This window comes from Bicyclus anynana, chromosome 18 (assembly GCF_947172395.1).
Source record: "Bicyclus anynana chromosome 18, ilBicAnyn1.1, whole genome shotgun sequence".
NCBI classification, from domain to species: domain Eukaryota; kingdom Metazoa; phylum Arthropoda; class Insecta; order Lepidoptera; family Nymphalidae; genus Bicyclus; species Bicyclus anynana.
In genome coordinates, this window is record NC_069100.1 from 14,999,022 (window position 1) to 15,019,490 (window position 20,469).

The 20,469-nt window shown below is 35.3% G+C and overlaps 1 long non-coding RNA gene across 1 annotated transcript in view; it reads left to right on the forward strand.

Annotated features, from left to right (window-relative positions):
* The first annotated feature begins 13,695 nt into the window (after window positions 1–13,695).
* The window catches only part of LOC112055498 (uncharacterized), a 68,908-nt gene continuing 62,134 nt past the window's right edge, over window positions 13,696–20,469 (forward strand). Inside the window, exon 1 of the long non-coding RNA XR_002887506.2 lies at window positions 13,696–13,989. This is a non-coding gene — a long non-coding RNA (uncharacterized LOC112055498). The remainder of the gene's footprint in view (window positions 13,990–20,469) is intronic.

The window sequence follows — 20,469 nt, forward strand, 5'->3', positions numbered from 1 at the left end:
CTTCGGAACTACTGGTCCGATTTCAAAAATTTTTTCACCAGTAGAATGCTACATTATCGGGGAGTGCTATAGGCTATATTTTATATTGGTATTATATATATTAGCCGAGTTATCACAGTTTTTGTCATACAGATCAGACTGAAAATCCTCTTAAACAGACTTATTCGCATGCGCTGCCTTAACTATTGTGTAAAATTTAAATTAATGTATGGAAGCTTTATGTATCTTTAAAAGTTCTACAAAAAAGTCCGCGACACCATATATCTATCTTCTATATATTAGCAGATATAGTACCTTTTGTGTTTTAAAAATTATTAATTTTATATACTTAGGTTTACGTCATTATTTATACAACTGCACTTTAATCCTTTTTAAAATAAATTATTTATTAATCACAAGGATATTATGGAGATAAGATTTGCCCTTTACAGTATGTTAATTACTTAAATAGTTTCGGAGATAATACAAAATTTCTAAAAGACGCAGAAATTCCGCTATTTGACGCCCGGCGCTTTCATTCACGTAGTTCCCGTTCCCGTGTGAATATGGGGATCAAACATAGCCTATGACACTCGCAAATAACGTAGCTTTCTATTGGTAAAACAATTTTCCAAATCGGTCCAGTAGATCCAGAGATTACCTCCTACAACTTTGCCTCTTTATATTATTAGCATAGAAGTCTCTATTTGTCTTGGTCATACCACCACTCTCGAAGGACTGGACCGATTTTGCTAAGGGTAGGAGTAAGATAGAGAAGTTACAGGGTAGGGTAGGGTACGGGTAGGGAAGCGTATTGGTAGTGTAGGGGTAGGGTAGGTTTAGGACCGGGTTTAGGGTAGTGGTACGGGTAGGATAGGGAAGTGGTAGGCTAGGGGTAGGATAGGCGTGAGATACGGGTACGGGTGGGATAGGGGTAGGAAAGGGATAGGGTACGGGGAGGGTAGGGGTAGGATGGGGGTAGGGGTAAGATGGGGATAGGGTGTAGGTAAGGTAGGGGTAGGGTAGGAGTAGGTTTGGGGTAGGGTAAGGGTAGGGGTAGGGGTAGGGTAGGGTAGGGATAGGGTAGGGTAGGGGTAGTAGTAAAGTTGACATCGAAATTTACGCGGACGAAGTCGTCCGCTAGTATAATATAATATATTATTATATTATATAAATACAATAGATTATATGCGATAATTCTGGTGAAAAAGGCAGTTGTGTTTTTATTCCCGCTGACTCGGCTTATATATGTGACTTGCAATAGAATTATAGAAGGCTGAAAAATACTGTTAAACCTATACTTTTAGTGACGAAATATGTCCAAGTTGTGACCAAAGTTTGTCTCAAACAGTAAAGAATAAACATCGTGAGGAAACCTGCATTCATGAGAATTTTCTTAATTCTCTCTCTGTGTGAAGTCTGTCAATCCGCATTAGGCCAGCGTGGTGGACTAAGGCTAACCCCTCTCATTCTGAGAGGAGACTCGTGTTTAACTGTGAGCCTAATATGGGTTGTTATTTATGTGATTGAGAGATTAATCGTAATGAAATATACAGATTTGAAATGTTACCAGATTTTTTGATCCTATATCTCTCTAAATCTTATAGTTTGACGAATGTTTCATTGCAATGTGCAGGATTATAAAAAGGCTCCATGGTTTTAATCCTTAACCACTCAAAAATATAGTCACGAGCCGATGACTTTCGCATTGTGTGAAACGGGAAAATAAAAAAGGAATGTTCCTGTAACGCATTTTTTAATCCCGCATCTATATAACCACTGACGCGTAAGACAAACACTGGTCCATCTATCTCTTTCTCACACCATCATAGAGTTACTCTTTTACGAGAAATTTACAATTATAGTTGATTTACTTTCTAAATAATTATACTTCTTTATTGTATCAAATAGCAAGTTGCTATTTGATACAATAAAGAACATGAAAAAAGGATGAGTTAAATATTATACGATCTACGAATATACTTTTCTACTAAAGCACTTTACAATATTGTGATATATATTTAAAAGCGTTCAGTTCATACGCTGTGTGAGTTGTACCAATAATGATCGAATCTAATCGAGGTAAAGCATCCTTAGCAAAATATCATTGTTTCCAATCAATACGTAGGTACTATAAAGCATAGTCGCGTCTGTCTGTATGTGGGAACGCAACAAATCAAAAAGAACTTCATTAAATTATCATACTCAGATCTAGTACATAGTAGTTACAATGGAGAAAATTCAATCAATCACTTTAGGATTCGGATATGATACCGTGTAGAAGCGAGTTAAATATACACGTTAAAATCGCGTGGTCTAGAATTCGTCACGGGGTACATGACTACAGGGTCTACCAAAAACATTGAACATTAATCCTCTACATTATAAGACCTAACAAAATGCAATAATAAAACGCAATTCAAGTTTTGTTTATTAATAGTTGAAATTAAAGAGCACTAATATTTATCCTTGCATAAAAAAATAAAGCTAGTCTGTATTCTGGACCCAGTGGTCCGGTATAATGCAGAGGGGGTGTTGCGTGATCTCCCCCACGGGGATGAGATAGGCTTATTGTTCCCCGCAAATCCCCCAGTAATCCACCAGTAGTCCGTACAAAATAATCCGATTCCTGATTTTTAATCCACCATTTTTTTATGAGGTATCAAAGGAATTCCACGGCGATTTTTTTTTTTCGCCAAGTTTTGTCTGTATTGAGTTTCATAATATTACTGGACTAAAATATCTCTTAGAATGGCCTAAAGGGAAACAATTGAAGGCGAAACTGACTATGAAAGTCTAGTTTTGAAGCAGATGCGTAGCTAGGTAACCAAGATTCCTGGTGCATATGAAAAAATTGGGCCCCCACCCTATTTTTAGGTTAGGTTAGGGTTTATCAAGTTCTGACGGCCTCCGTGGCGCAGTGGTTTGCGCGGTGGACTTACAAAACGAAGGTCCTGGGTTCGATTCCCGGCTAGGCCGATAGAGATTTTCTTAATTGGTCCAGGTTTGGCTGGTGGGAGGTTTCGGCTGTGGCTAGTTACAACCCTACCGGCAAAAACGTACTGCCAAGTGATTTAGCGTTCCGGTACAATGTCGTGTAGAAACCGAAGTGGATTTTCATCCTCTTCCTAACAAGTTAGCCTGCTTCCATTTTAGACTGCATCATCACTTACCACTAGGTGAGATTGTAGTCAAGGGCTAACTTGTAAAGAATAAAAAAAAGTAAAAAAAAATTAAACCTATGCAAATACCACAGAGTAGCCAGAGAGTCTTTACAAAAAAAAAACATAAGTCACGCGTCTCCTTGACATCCGCATATATAAACTTTTTTCATAATTTTTATTTCAAAATTTAACACTATTAACAACAATTACGTAAATTAATATAATATTGAATAATAAGTAATAAAAAAATACTCCATCGTATTTCTTTAGTTCTTGAGAACAGTTTTAAAAATATTTAAAAATATAAGACACCATTTTTCTTGGTCGTAGATTCTTTACAAATAGTCAACTGACGTATCAAAAGTGTTTGTATACTGAGCCTACTTGAAACAAATGAATTTTTGATTTTGATTTTTTGATCTTGAATAATATTGAAAATTACTGATGCGACGGTTCGTGTCGTACTGACAAGAGAACGTATTTGTTTTTGAATTTCGTATTCGTGACGGCTACGACACCGTCATGTTCCGCACGCTCCATCTGTATATTATTGATTAATCTGTAACAAATACATAAAAATGGTAAGTTACTTTATCATGAGCTCTTTTTCGGATATTGTCTAAGTACAGTTCGATCGCGATTTTCTAGTAAGGATTTGAGAGCCCTGGTATTGCACCGTCTTACCCTGAGTAGCTACGCCATTGGATTGAAGTTAGAATCAAGTTTTCACGGGAAAGAACTTCCCGAATTCCCGATAGAAAACTACTTGCAAAATTTACATTTCGTAGTCTATGCCGGACGCCAAAAAAACAACGCAAATCCGGGAGGACCGTGTTAATTTAACCTCACTTGGTTACATTCCAATTCGCTCAGTTAAACTAAATATAAACTTCGCTAAGTTGAAGTAGGTATGTGACTTAAAGTTGAAACAAATGTTTTAACTAACTTTCTAGACTCAGTCAAGTTTTGAGTTGTTTTTACTTAATTTTTATTGGACTGGCCCTGGTTAGGTTGGTTAATTTAAAAACTTTAGTTAGGTCTACCTATTTTTTAACCGCTCAACGTTGAAAACTTACTTTGAAACTTGTACAATTACATTTTTAGAGCACACTCATGTAGTTACGTATAACTTAGAAGTAAGTTCCTACTAAGTCGACATAGCTCAACAAGTCGCGAAGCTGAATTGGCAATGGATGAAGAGCCGATGGACGTTGGGGTCCCAAGGTGCTGGAAAAACGACCCCGCACTACAAAGCGCAGTGTTGGTAGAACCCCCACCAGGTGGACTGACGACATCAAGCGAGTCGCAGGGATTCGCTGGATGCAGGGCTCAGTATCGTGGCTCCCTACAAAGGGCCTATGTCCTGCAGTGGACGTCCATCGGCTGATATGATGATGATAATGAAGTACCTAGGTACTAGAATTTTCATCATTATTTTAAGGCTTTTTAAACAGACCTTAACCAATGTGTCTGTCTGTATGTATTTATAATTATATTTTCTAAATTAGTTTTCTTTTTTTTACAGATCACACTGGTCGAGTGTCAAAATTTGGTGAGTATTAATATTATTTAAATAGTAACAATATGTACGTATATTTCTACTTTAATCACAGAGTAACCAGAGTGACTGCTGAAGCCGGTGAAACTTGGGTGAAACCTGGGTGAAACCCATGAAAAAAACGTCAAAAAGTCACACGTCTCCTTGTCATCCGCATTTACAAACTTTTTTCATAATTTGTAATTCAAAATTTAACACTAACAACAATTACGTAACTTAACATAAGAATTACCAATTACCAATAAATAATACTCCATCTTATTTCATTACTTTTTGAGAACAATTTTTAAAACATTTAAAATCATACGACGCCATCTTCTTGAATAATATTGAAAATTACTGATGCGACGCTTCGTGTCGTACTGACTCGAGAATGTATTCGTTTTTGAATTTTGTATCTGTGACGAGTACGACACCGTCGTGTTCCGTGCGCATCTGCCTATTATTGATTAATCTGTGACTTTAATGTTAAAATTATTTTTTATGGATTCGTACCTACGCCTGTATGTAATTTAATTTCATTTGACTTTGACATTATCTCTCTCAATGACATTGACAATTGATAGGTGTCAGAATCGCAATCTATGGGCGGACTTAGACATCGTAGCAAGAGGAAATACCATATCTCTGCCTACCCTTACAGATATGAGGCGTGATCTATGTATATTTAAATATGATATTTGGAATACATACAACCCGTGGTACCAAAGTTCCATGAATGGTAGTTAGTTAAGGAAGATTATGCGCAGATTATGGACGAGTAAAAAAAATGGTTCTTTACTTCTTTTGATTCATCAATGCTTATTCATTTAAGACGACTTCGACTTCGTAAAAAGGCAAAAGTTGTCTTGAAATATTTTAAGAAAATTTAGATCGCTTTCTAAGTATGTCTGAACACATGAATATTCGTATGCTTTTAAACAATGAAAAACCCTTCCAAATTGGGGAAAATCCTTCTATAAGCCTGAGGTCTCTAAGCGGTATGGCTGGACCTGTAGTAAGCCGTCAAAATAGGTCGGTATTTAGATGATAATTGATGAACCATCTACCTGAAATCAACTTTCATAAAAAAGTCCATTTCAGAGGCTAAAATGCAGACAGATATAAATTCGAGAAAAACCTAGTATTACGATGTTTTAAGGTCTTAAAGATATTAAAGAATTTTTTGTGTATTTGGTAGGTTAGGTTACGTAAAGTATTTCCAACCAACCCAATTTTTTAATCACGATTTTTGTGTTAAGACTTGATCAAACAACGTTTAGAAAGATGAAGAAAGAAAAAAAACGATTTATTCATTTTAGTGTCACATACATTACATATATTACGACTGTCTGTGACACCAAACAGAAAAGGTTTACAGCTCAGCATTTTTTTTGTTCTTTACAAGATAGTCCTTGGCTACAATATCACCTCATGGTAAGTGATGATGCAATCTAAGATGGAAGCGGGCTAACTTGTTAGGAGGAGGATGAAAATTCACACCTCCTTTGGTTTCTACACGACATCCTACTGGAACGCTAAATCGCTTTAGTTTAGCTTCATCTCAGACCAATTATTGTATTATGTCGCTAGACGTTACTTTTCTGTCAAAGTATATGATCAACGATCTAATGTAATTATAAAAACTGTCTGTTAAGAATCGATGTTAAATAGTTGTAATCGTGTTCGTCGGTTAAAGAGCTCCGTAAAAATACCTTTTTGTGTAATTGAAATGTGTAAAAAACGGGCAAAAACTTATAGTGTGGTATATGATATATACAAAATTTAAGCTCGTTTTCCTCAGAAAATGACAGACAATTTTGTTCGTGACTATCAGTGCGATACAGGTCCTTCTATAATTGGTCTGAGAGCTTCATTCAGCCGTTCATTGCAAATTGCATTGTTTCGTTATTTAGAATAATAAACTTATAATGGTTCTTCGGCGATGTTTAGCAAATAGGTACGCAAATTTAACTACATATATATATAAAAACAAAGCAGCCGCAATAAAGCGAACCTTTCCCACTTATCAGCTCCATTACACGTGTCGGTCCGTCCGTCCGGCCGTTACCCCCAAATCCGGACCCTAATAACAGTTAAACAAAACACCCCCCTTTATTAAAAGCGGTTAACGCGTTAAGATTTTGTTTTATGGGCCGGATACTCCCTTTTGCCGGGCGTAACTTTAATAAAGTAAGTTTTTGCTTATTTTAGGTTTAACTAGGTTTTGATTTTGGTTTCACTCGCTGTTTGCCTACGTATTAAAGAAACTCGTTACTTCGTCGATGTGATTTTTTTTAATAAGGTTTTTTTTCGGATCTGTATTTAGATTTTGATTGCTTTCAAAAACTACTGATCCAATTTGGATGTGATTTTAAGGGTTTTGTGCCCTATTACTCTGACTCCGCAGTCCGCAGTATATTTCTTGTTGTCCAAAAGTCCATAATTATTATACCTACCTACCGTCAAGTATTGTTTTCTGATGAGAATTGTACCTACAGAACTTCCAAATCAGTAAATAAGGCAAGACAAATATTATGTAAAAATAATAGGGTCCCTAATAACTAAAAGGTTAAAAAACACTGTTTTTCAGAGCACCTCGGTTTGTTTTTGCTAGAACAAAATTAATCGGATATTTTTTGGACGGGCGCAAAGCGTGCATGATCCGCTTATACTTATGATAAAGGCGATGATTTTCAATCTGCATGACCAATTAATTGAGATTAAAAAAAGAACTTTGTCTATAGCTTGTCAGCCATCTTTATTAAAATCCTTACCACAAAGTCAGATGTTCCCAAACAATTTCGCCAAACTAAATGTCACTTACGCAATCAACTTACCTGCAAGGTATAGGGTACAAGAATTTCATTACACCGAAAATCCCGTGCCTTAGGGCCCTTGCACACGGGCGACCAGACATATTTTCAAAGTTATGCCGATATTGTCTTAGGCTTGAGTGGAATACTTTGCATCGTTTTGGGCGATATTGCATAGTGTTTCGACGTTATTGGAAATTAATAACCGGCTTATAGCCTTATGTCTTGCAATTGTTTGCACCGTCGCAAATAGCCTTCGGAACATGCGCTTTATCCTTAATATTAGTGCATGCATGCATAGTTAGGATAATAAATAAGCTCAGTCAGTTGCTACAATCTGTTGTTTTGCTGTCAGTTAAATTGTGTACAGTCAGCTAAATGAATATTATATTTTAATAATTTGTGTGTACTTTAATGACATTTAGATGTACATAAAAAAAACTGTACAATTAAACATATTTACATTTCAATGATTAAAAGAGTAAACCTAAACTAGTAAACATTTTCTCTTGGTTTATTAACAAAATAAGGTCATTTGTTTATGAATTAAAATATTAATTATTTAAATTTGATATAATATGATGTAATTAAATTAAATACAAATATATTTTAATTGACATACATTTAAGTGATTAGACAAAAGTTACAGTTGATCAATCCTTATAATTATTTTATTTTATTGTATTATAGATTAATTGATTATAATTACCAGAATACTATAGATAACCCTCAAAACCTCAAAGTGACCGGATAAAAATTCTCTACTCCCAAATAACCAAATTTATTAGCAAAAACGCTTAACTATTGTTTTAACTACTTCATTAAATGTTTATGAATAGGCAGCGGTGTATTAGGCAGTTGATAGTAGTAGTAATATTAAAAGGTATTTAACACAATAACTCATAAAAATAGACATATCACAGGTTATAACCCACCTAAAAATAGTCCCATCCGGCCCTTTAGACGCAGATGCATATCCATAAGGGCGCATTACGCCTTATGACGTACAATCCACCGAGGAACAAAGTGACGCATTAAAAGATCATATTCATTGTGACGGGATCTGGGTCGAGGGGAGTGGTGTAACGTGGGAACGGCAGCGAGTCTCGCGAACGTGTTTTGAAAGGGTTTTTGAATTGCTACTCTTTTTTTGAAATGCGAAATAGCGTTGACATTACGGGTCTTAGATTTTTATCTTCTTCAAGTCCTGACTTGAGAAAAGTGAGTTGTCAATTGGAAGTAGTCTAATAATTTCTATAGTTATATGCACAATTAAATTTATCAATTTCTTTCTGTTTATTATTTAGCTGTAAAATATATTTTCCTTGTCGCCTCAGAAGCAGTTCATAAAAAGAAATTAAACAATTTCCATTTTTCAAAGTAAGTTATTTTTTTTCAAATGACAATCATCATTTAAAAAAATTAAATCACCATCTTGCCCTCACTCTAGGCACTAGATTATCACTAGTACAGGAAACGTATGAGAGTCTCAAATGTATCCTGACCTTGATTTTTTTTGCGAAGCTGTACATCGTTGTAAACTACAAAATAAATTTCAGTAAATTTATACTAGTATGTCTTCAAATATTTAATTTATAAATTTACAATTCCCGAATCTCTAATACAATTTTTACAACAAAACGAATGTAATGTAACTCGCTACTAACATGTACGTACAACTAATTATCGCTAAATGTGTTGGGACAATACGTCAATTAGCTTAATTAACAAATATGTACACAGTGGGCATTTATAATTAATAAATTAGAAGTTTTACAAAAACAAAATTAAATATTTTAATGTTTCAATAAATTGTTATTGTTTTAACAAGCTCTTGCCTATGCTTGTGTGAATTCAATTAATTTCAAACTAATTTATTTATTTGCATGAATTATGAAATGCGTTTAATTGTATGCAAATTTAATATTAATACAATATAATCTTACAAATAACATTATTCTTGTATGTCACAATATAATTAACAGATCTGGCTAAAACATTATATTAAGATAGCATTTTCTTTTCCGCTACTGCAATGTACCCCCGATCCCATGAAACAGAATTAGAAACCAGAAATTTGAGTTTGAAAAAAAAAATTGAGGCAAATGGGATACCTGATTCAAAATAATTTAATTATTTTTGAATTTACTTTTGAAATATTGGGTTTAACTACGTGTTTTTGTACAGACTCTTTGAACAGTTATTTTTATTTTAACTTATTGTATTAAATCTTACACAATACTAAAAAAAATGTTTTAACATTGTGCTTAACTTTCATTAAAAAAAGGTTATCCGTCCTTTCTACACACCGATCTCCTTTAATAAGAGCTTAATGTTTCTACAAGATTTAATCAAAGCGTTTAAACAGGAGCTATTTATAGCAGTGCATAGATATACATAAACTGCAACCTACGATAACCTTTTTGGTAAGCGCGTATATTTAAAAGACACCACAAAATACCGCTATATCTCCGCTGTAACTGCACATTTAGACCACACACCACGATTCCACCCAAGAGCGTAATTATAGTCGCTTTTGCCTGCCAGCGGAGTATTTGCATTACTCCACGTTGAAATTTCCAAGTCACAATGGCTGAAACTGAAAAAAAATTACGTTTTTCAAGCCGTTTACGTGGTTTACGGTAGGCTCACGGCTCGCTGGGCGCGCGGAGTTTTGAGTGATTATTAATTTTTACGTTTGATATTTACCTCGTCGGCGGGTGGACTAAAAATTTTGTTTCTTTTTTTTTTGGTTTTTGCACGGTAGGTTAATTAAAGATTTTTTGCGTTTGTAACAACTGTTCGACTTTGGCTTAATTGGTATAAACTATAAACTATGAAGTAGTTTTAACGAACTTTTTGAAACAATGTAAATAAAAGGTAGTTAGATTTAAATGGTTTTATTTGATTGGCATTTACAAGCGTTTTTTTATTAAAAATTTTAATATTGTATTGACAATGTTGCGCCGCAATCGATCTGAATGAAACAAAGCAAACTTACTCTTTGTTATTTTAAAAATTAAAATGAAATTAGAGATATAATTTTAGTATTAGTTCATTTATTACCCAGAATTTTGAAAATAACTATAAGTTCAGCAATTTCATCGGCCAAGGACGGCATTACCGCAGCATTGGTGATTTGTAATAAAAGTTATTGATACAAGATCGCAACATATATAATATTTATCTAGTAATAAATACGAACTCGTACAATTGATAAATTAAAAAAAAATATATAGTAAGTATAAAACTTGTATGAAGTATAAATCTTCTATTTTTAAAGTCGGTTTAAAATCTGCAGCGGCAACGGTCTAACGCTACTGTAAGCTGTAACCACAAACAGCGGAAAACACTTAAATGTCGCTAAAAACACGAAAAACTTTTTATTCGATAAAGTGGTTAAATGTTTAGAATTTTTTATAGCGCCATTGTTTTTTCGTGATTGGTGACGGAAAAATCTTGCTTTGCAATTGTATATTCAAAGCATTGGTGATATTATTTTTATTCTGATCACAATCATAATATATTATATCACTAGAAATTGTAAATATGTTTTTACTTAAATTTATAGTGAAAAAAAGGTCAGTAAAGATTAAATTTTAACTTTATAAATTAGTTATCCGAGAAGGCCTTTGCAAACCGGAGCATTTAAAGGAAATTATCAATTGTTAAGAAGAAGAAAAATAACAACAATGTATTTGACAATAAACACACACGCATAGGTTGCAGGTTGGATTATTTTCCAGCCTTCCCAGGGTTTTTAATTCTTATTCCCATACAAATTATTCTTCTGCCGCTACACAATTAATCTTTGTTGGTGTACGAATCTCTAGAATAAACGAAATGCCTCGCATAAAGGGATTTTAGCGTAAATATTTTATTAATGCGTTCATGCATCAAAAGACTGTACGCGTCTTCGTTGTGACTGAATTGTTGAATTATTTAGCTAAATGTCGCCTGTCAACAATTTTGATGCCGCTGAAAAGGAAAGTGGAAATTGTTGAATGAATTATACCTTTTACCTTTAATTTTAACTAACAACTGCGACTGGCGTAATTGTATATCTAACTGTGTGCTTTTTAACAGGTAGGTACCAGGCTTAATTCCTAGTTTAGAGATATTTTAAATTTTATATCAAACAATTTCGCTTAATTGCAGTTGGGTTAGCAAATTAGTTGTGTAAAATAAAACTAAATAACAATTATATATGTTATTACAAAGTATAAAAAAGATTACTAGTATACACTGGTTTTATTATCTATACTAATATTATAAAGAGGTAAAGTTTGTAAGTTTGTAAGTTTGTCACATTTTTTAAATGGGGTAATCTTCGGAACTACTGGTCCGATTTTAAAAATTCTTTCACCAGTAGAATGCTACATTATCCGGGAGTGCTATAGGCTATATTTTATCTATACTAATATTATAAAGAGGTAAAGTTTGTAAGTTTGTAAGTTTGTCACATTTTTTAAATGGGGTAATCTTCGGAACTACTGGTCCGATTTTAAAAATTCTTTCACCAGTAGAATGCTACATTATCCGGGAGTGCTATAGGCTATATTTTATATTGGTATTATATATATTAGCCGAGTTATCACAGTTTTCGTCATACAGGTCGGACTGAACTCCTCTTAAACAGACTTATTCGCATCCGCTGCCTTAACTATTGTGTAAAACTGAAATTAATGTATGGAGAAATTATGTATCTTTAAAAGTTCTACAAAAAAGTCCGCGACACCATATATCTATCTTCTATATATTAACAGATATAATACCTTTTGTGTTTTAAAAATTATTAATTTTATATACTTAGGTTTACGTCATTATTTATACAATTAAACTTTAATCCTTATTAAAATAAATTATTTAATAATCACAAAGATATTATGGAGATAAGATTTGCCTTTTACAGTATGTTAATTACTTAAATAGTTTCGGAGATAATACAAAATTTCTAAAAGACGCAGAAATTCCGCTATATGACGCCCGGCGCTTTCATTTACGTAGTTCCCGTTCCCGTATGAATATGGGGATCAAACATAGCCTATGACACTCGCAAATAACGTAGCTTTCTATTGGTAAAAGAATTTTCCAAATCGGTCCAGTAGATCCAGAGATTACCTCCTACAACCACACGAACTTATATTATTAGCATAGAAGTCTCTATTTCTCTTGGTCATACCACCACTCTCGAAGGACTGGACCGATTTTGCTAAGGGTAGGAGTAAGATAGAGAAGTCACAGGGAAGGGTAGGGTACGGGTAGGGAAGCGTAGGGGTAGGATAGGCGTGAGATAGGGGTACGGGTGAAATAGGGGTAGGAAAGGGATAAGGTACGGGGAGGGTAGGGGTAGGATAGGGGTAGGGTGTAGGTAAGGTAGGGGTAGGGTAGGGGTAGGTTTGGGATAGGATAGGGGTAGGGTAGGGGTAGGGGCAGGGTAGGGTAGGGGTAGGGGTAGTAGTAAAGTTGACATCGAAATTTACGCGGACGAAGTCGCGGGCGTCCGCTAGTTTATTATATAATCTAAATGGTTCTTAAATTCTGTATTAACAAAAGTTAGTTATTAGTTACGGTACGAACAAATTTACAATTTAATTAAAGCGGCATTGCTGTAACAGTAATGTACGCACTTCATAAATTTTAATTGCGGAGTTATTAAACCATTTTAATGCGTAATAGTTTTAGAACAACTGGCCGTGGAACGCGACCGGAATAAAAGAACACTATTGGTCGATTAGCGTTTGTCTATGGAGTCGCTTTCAAGCGCTTTCAGCGCTTTAGAAATTAATTTAAAATAAATCGTTTCAGACTTTTTATATATTCTAGTTGTAATAATTTTTAAAATATTATTTAAATTAAAACAAAATATACTTATTTTATCATAAACAACGTAAAATACGTAATATTTGCTACACACCTACGTAATAATATGATAAGTAAGTAGTATCAGCAAACTCAGTAATTTATAAGTAACAATTAATGCTTGAATATTGCTTCAATGTGAGAAAAATTAAAATATTATAAAAGACGGTGAAAAGAATACATTATGATAAAACTTGAATGCTGAAAGCCATGAAATGAATATTATTATTGATAGCGCTGCAAGCGCTTTACGATCAATTTCGATTTGCCTCCCTTCATCTATTTCTGTCACCCATTGACAGTACAGTTCAGCGGACTTCAGTTCACTCGAATCTGCCCTTCGTAAATGTTCCTTTCACGTTCAGTTAGTCATTCCGCGATTTTAACCATGCATGTCAGTGACTTAACGCTTCAATTTAACTGTATTTTCGTAAACTAACAATAAATTAAACCGATTTCACTATTATTTTAATGTATAGTTTGGTGATTACGATGTACGATGTTGCAGTTGCCGATAAAGTGTCAAGGTTTTTTGGCGGGATATAAATAAATTCGGAACAATCATGGGCGACGGTTTTGTTTTTTTTTATTTCCAGTGCCTTTTTCTCGGCGCTGGTGCGTGGATTTTTCGGTGAGTGCCAATTTGTATCGATTTTGTTAGTTTTATGTTTTTTTTACAGTTTAAAACAAATGCTACCTACCTTTTAGGTACAAAATGTTCACATTCGTTATTTCTTATGTAAATAACTTAGGTAATTATTTTTTTGGACAGGACTTTTATAATTGCCTATTATAACGGCCAGGCCTTCCTCTTAAGGAGAGGGCTTAAGGAACTTAGACCTACCTCGCAGCTCAGAAGTCCTGGACTCAATTCTTTGTTTGTTGTTGTTCTAAATTGGCACAGGTCTGGTAATAGGCTTCGGCTGTGGCTGGTTGCTACCGTGCCGATTACGACGTAGCACCGAGAATTAGCAATTTAGGGTTCCGATTAGGGTTGCCAGATCGCCGAAATTAAAAGCCGGACAGTCTGGTCAGTTTGGCCTGACATTTGGGTAAAAAAGCCGGACAGCCTTCATAGAAAATGTATATACGCATATGCCACCGTAGGATTGTAAATACGTTAGATCGTGATCATATACTTTTGACGGAGAGGTAACGATTAGCGAGGCAGGTCCTAAGGTAATTGGTCTGAGTCTGAATTCTGATCATGATAATTCCAAATAATTTATGTTTGTAAATATTTAAAACAAAGTAGCACAATCTCCTTGGAAGACGTCGTAATAGCCGTTATATGGCGGTAGTTTCTCCCGATGATCAAATCTCAGTCACGAATAGATAAGTGGTACCTCCCTACCCTCTACCACAGAATGCGCGTAGAGTCCTTTTCATGAATGAAGTTCCGCGGCTAAAACCTGAAATTGACAGCGCTATAAACAAATGACAATAAGACATTAACGCCACGTCTGGGGGACTTCTTTCATGAAAAAGACTATAATACAAGGACTCCACTACACCTATACCTTGTTTGTTTAATAGTGCTTAGTAAGGCACTACTAAACAAACAAGGTGTATTCGTATATAGATATATCCAAGTGTAATAGTTAGTATAGCATATCTTCCACACCCCGGCGCCGCTCCCATCCATTAAACAACGTAAAGCAATAATCTATGGGGTTATGTTTTTTGCCAATATCGATTGCTACAATTCCTACGTTTTACCCAAGTACCGTGAACCGTGATAGCCCAGTGGATATGACCTCTGCCACCGATTTCGGAGGGTGTGGATTCGAATGGGGAAATTCCGGGGCATGCACCTCCAACATTTCAGTTGTGTGCATTTTAAGAAATTAAATATCACGTGTCTCAAACGGTGAAGGATAAACATCGTGAGGAAACCTGCAGACCAGAGAATTTTCTTAATTCTCTGCGTGTGTGAAGTCTGCCAATCCGCATTGGACCAGCGTGGTGGACTATTGGCCTATAACCCCTCTCATTCTGAGAGGAGAATCGAGCTCAGCAGTAAGCCGAATATGGGTTGATAACGAACGAACCACCTAGAATATACACTGAATAAAATGTAAAATTAATCAGTGGCTTGCACAAAGTTTTTAACTAGATACGTAAAGGTTTTTACAAATCTCGGAGAAGTATGGATTTTCCGGAATTAAAAGTAACATGTTGCTCAAGTGAAAGTAATAATAAAATGGTCAGCCGTTCCAGAGATTTGCTCGGACAAACAGACAGACTGGTCACGCATATGTCTGTTACTAATCAATATTAAAACTATATGCAAAGTTATTTGATAGCAGGGGCGTAGCTACCGCTGTATCAATGATAGGGGGCCCCTAGACTACAGGGGCCCCCTATCCCGTATCTGGTGCTTCCCGAAAAAAAAAACATAAAATACTGCCAGTACCTATAGAGTTTCACTTCAGAAATTACAAAAGTCAAAAGAGCAATAATTTTTCTCGGATTAAGCCTAAAAATTTTACACAATTTGAAAATTATAAGCTATTTTCTTAGTTTATATAAATGTCCCTACACTCGATAAAAAAGTAGTATATATGTCAACAAACATTTTAGCATGAATTTTATTTTTTGGTGATAGAGTTGAATCAAATACTAAAGATATTTTTCGGGATTTGCCGCTCGTCTATAGGGGCCCCCCAACTAACTTTGATACGGGGCCCCTCTAAGGGGCAAGCTACGCCACTGTCTGATAGAGCGCTCACCACTTACCATCAAGCGTTGATGTCGATGTAATTAAAACCTCCAATAGACTCAACAAGCTCTAGCTTCTCTAAAAGCCCACTAGACATTCGAATACGTCGTATAAAATATAACTGTCACATATCAATGTGCTGTTATCATGGTTACAATGTATCAGCCACTCAATTGAGATGTGCCTGCTTGTGCGGTGACGTCATCGTTTTAACGAGCTGTACTTGTATTGGGATAAGGCTGCCTGTCCACTAAAGCGGAGCTAGGAAGCGTTGTGTGGCTATCCACCAGTCTGTGAGCGGAGTGAGTTGCGGAGCGCAGTTGCAGACTATGTTAAATAAATAATTTTTAAAGGAGATGGTCCATTTTAGGTCCACTCTTGTACCCCGTATCATTAAAATTAAAAAAAATCAGGGTATTTGTTAAAATTTAAGTAAATGTAAATAAATAAAAAGACAAATAAAATACAAGATGGTGCCCTGAAAGCAACTATGACATGATATTTGCTTTTTACATGATTTTATTATTTATTTCAGCAAACGTCAAAACGACTTTTGCATTGAAAACGTAATCAATCCGCCATTGTTACCTTCATTAGTGTTGCATTTCTTGGGAGAGAATGAAAATTATTTCGAAATAATTAAAGTAAATTCGTAGATTTGTATATTCGAAAATAGTTGAAAATTTTATTTTCTTTTATTTCCGCCAGGGTATATTGACTGATCCTAGGCTCCATACAATTTTGGACCATCTCCTTTAATTTATTTAACCGCGCTCCGTTTTTCCGCTCCGCTTACCAGTTTAGTTTTTAGGTGCAATCCTAAATGGTGCATCCTTAGGTGCAATAGGTAAATATTTCGGCTCGGCTCCGCTGCCTCTCTCCGCTTCGGTGGCCTAAGAGTCTGGTGTGCCTTCGCAGCCTAAGAGTTTGGTGTGACCAGATCTTTGTCAAAAATCGTCCAAAGTCAAGCCTTTTTCCTGGAAATAGGATAAAACTAATGATAATAATTATCATTCGGTCTGAGTGGTTGCTTGTTGCAACTAGTGAACTAAATAACAAGTTGCGCTTCTGTTGGTGTTGACGTTCCTTTAGTTTAACACACTGTGTATGACTTTAATTATTATCACTATTATAACATGGCAATAATGTTAATAAATAATTAAAGATTCAAATGGAGATTAATATTCTCTAGAGGACGTTCGCTTGAAATTCAGGTTTTTCACAAATGCCGCGAAATCCATGAATTTTTCCGGGATTTAAAGTACTTAGCCTGTCTGTTAATTCATGGTATAATCTGTCCCCATTCAAAATTTCAACCAAAACCATTCAGTATTGAAAGAGTAACAAACATTTAACAAACGTTCGAGTTTATATGTATTGGTGGTAGTTATGGGATGAATATTGTCTATCGATAGGTACTAACATTGTAAAGAGGTAAATTTTGTGGATTGTATGAGGTCGGATCTATTGAACCGATTCAAAAAATTCTGTCTCCAGTGGAGAGCCGCATTATCGGCGAGTAACATGGGATATCCTTATAGTATTTCCACGTGAATTACACAGGTGAAACCGCGTGGCGTGTTAGTAAGGAAATAAACGTAATTTGACTTTGGCTTTGAAAACATCACACACGCTTAATCATGAATGATAGAAATTCAAAATTTTCATTTGGACATTTTTCCCGCGCACCCCTCCCGGCCCGTAACCCTACGCACATAGTTGGGAGGCTTTATTATTTCAAAGTGGGAATGCGAATCATTTCCCGGGCCATTTAGACCTTACGACACACGATACGATCACGACCTTTTATTTAACACTAAGTATTTTTGGTCTGGAAATGAGGTTTTGTATTCGAAGGTATTTGATGGATGTGTGGACGTGATATTTGTGTGTGTGTGCCTCAAAAATACTGCCGTCGGTTGGGTAGAGATTTTCGTTTACGCTTAGATCTTCATCAGAATTTATTTCCGTAGTAAATATGCAATTTAAAGGAGACAAAATAACTCAACAAAAAGTGCATTTTATGTACTTACTGGATATTGGATAGAAGCAGGTGTTAATTTGCGGAAGTTCATAATGAATAGAGAATAATTTATTTATTTTGCTATCATCCGAAGAACCCATGCGACAACGTCACCCAGGTCCGACAAAATACTCTACGTACGTTTCACCCGGAGCATCCTCAGGAGAATCAAAAAATCAAAATCAAAAATTCATTTATTTCAAGTAGGCTCAGTATACAAGCACTTTTGATACGTCAGTTGACTATTTGTAAAGATTCTACCACCGGTTCGGAAGGCAGATTCTACTGAGAAGAAACCGGCAAGAAACTCAACAGTTGCTCTTTTAAAAAAAAATCATACAATAATATTATAATTACAATTGATGACAACATTACAATTTCTTATAGTTTTACTTCCTGTGTGAAGGTGGAAGCTGATCCAAAGGCCTCCAAGCAACTATATCATTAGGGACTCATCAATGGTGTAGTAACCTCGACTAAGCAAATGTTTTTTAAAACATTACTTAAAGCTATGTATTGGCAGGTCCATCACAGTCTTGGGATCTTGTTATAGAAGAGTACACCCAAACCTACAAAAGATTTTTTTACTCTTTGGAGACGATATGCAGAAATTACTAACTTATGCCCGTGTCTAGTGTGTGTGGAGATGTTAATATATATTTATTTCTGGAATCTTTAGTGCCTATATGTAACATGCAAGTGTTCAGTTCGATGTCGCGAAGTAACTGTTAGAGGTGGGTCTAGAATATACCTACTTGTATTTCCAAATAAGCACGCTTCTATCTTAGTCACTTACCATCAGGTGAAATCGCAGTCAAGGGTTAACTTGTTATAAAATAAAAAAAATATATATAATACCTAATGCATCAAGTTATAATCTTCATTGAAAATTTTAATTCAGTAATTGCGGTGTCAAGTACTAACAAACATTCATCTTCATCATCATAATATTTTACATCAACCCATATTCGGCTCACTGCTGAGCACGAGTCTCCTCTCGAGTGAGAAGGGTTAGGCCAATAGTCACCCTGCCCTTAAGTAGATTGGCAGACTTCACACACGTAGAGAATATGCAGGTTTCCTTACGATGTTTTTCCTTCACACTTAATTTCTAAAAAGGCATCTAACTGACTGATGTTAGAGGCATGCGCCGGACCGGACTCGAACCAACGCCCTCCAAAATCGAAGCCAGAGGTCATACCACTAAGCTATCACTTAATCTTTATATTAGTGTGAACTGTGAATGGTACAATTTTGGACCATCATTCACAGTTCATGTAGAGATAGTAGATACTGCGATAGGACCGAGTAGCGTCGTTAGAGTGAGACGGCGACGTCCCCCGCCCCCCTCGGCCGCGGCACAAAATACAAATTGAGCTGAATGGGAGCGATAAGAATATTTTCAATGTCCGGGACGGCACAGTACATCTGTCGATCCGTTTTGGCCGACGATAGGCATGCACGGGAAGGGTGATCATGATGAACGGTGATCTAGTATAGTCTCGGTACGGGACAATTTTGGAACTGCCAATACATGTGAGTAATATAATATTTTAAGTTTATATTTAAAAAAAAACATAATACATGTATTTTAAAATGTCACTCATTACAAAATATAGAAAACAACTTGACGTACATAAATGAAATTTGGCAGGGAAGAAGTTTATAGTGTATACAAGTTAGTTAAGAACGGATTTTGTTAGCCGAATTGAGCTCTACTTAAAGAACGTGTAGCACTAGAAAATTTGTCAATACAAATAAGCCCGAACTCGATACTTTTCTCTTATTTATGGCTACCTCTGATATCGGACGAGCTCTATGGTAGCATAGAATTATTACTATTCTACGAACGCGTCTTCCTCCGTGCGGCAAGTAAAGTATAACTGTACATAAAAAAACTTAGACTTGAATAGTTCTAACTATTTAAAATTCGTTAAATATCGAAAGCGTTTGTTATATTAAAATATTATAACATTTCAAGACCTCATCAATATTTCCATCAGGCATGATTGTAGTCAAGCGCAAGTCTATGCAAAAAAACGAGCTACCAAGATTCGATTTTATCGAAAAGCATGTAAAAACAACAAATGTCAATTATCATTTTTACATAAATGGCAATTTTAACGAAAAACGTGTCAAAATAATAAATGTCGAGATCATATTATTTCTTTATAATATTAAATACAGATTTAAGTATATTGAATATCGAAATAATTCTCGGAAAAGCGCTAAAATTTCTCACCAAATTTTCGCCTCCTGAGAAATGAACTCTTAACGATTTTAACTTTATTCTAATTTGTAAAAGTTCAAAATGCGGTCCAAACTTTAATTACAATACAACTTTAACAAGTCTCGGCTCAATCCGA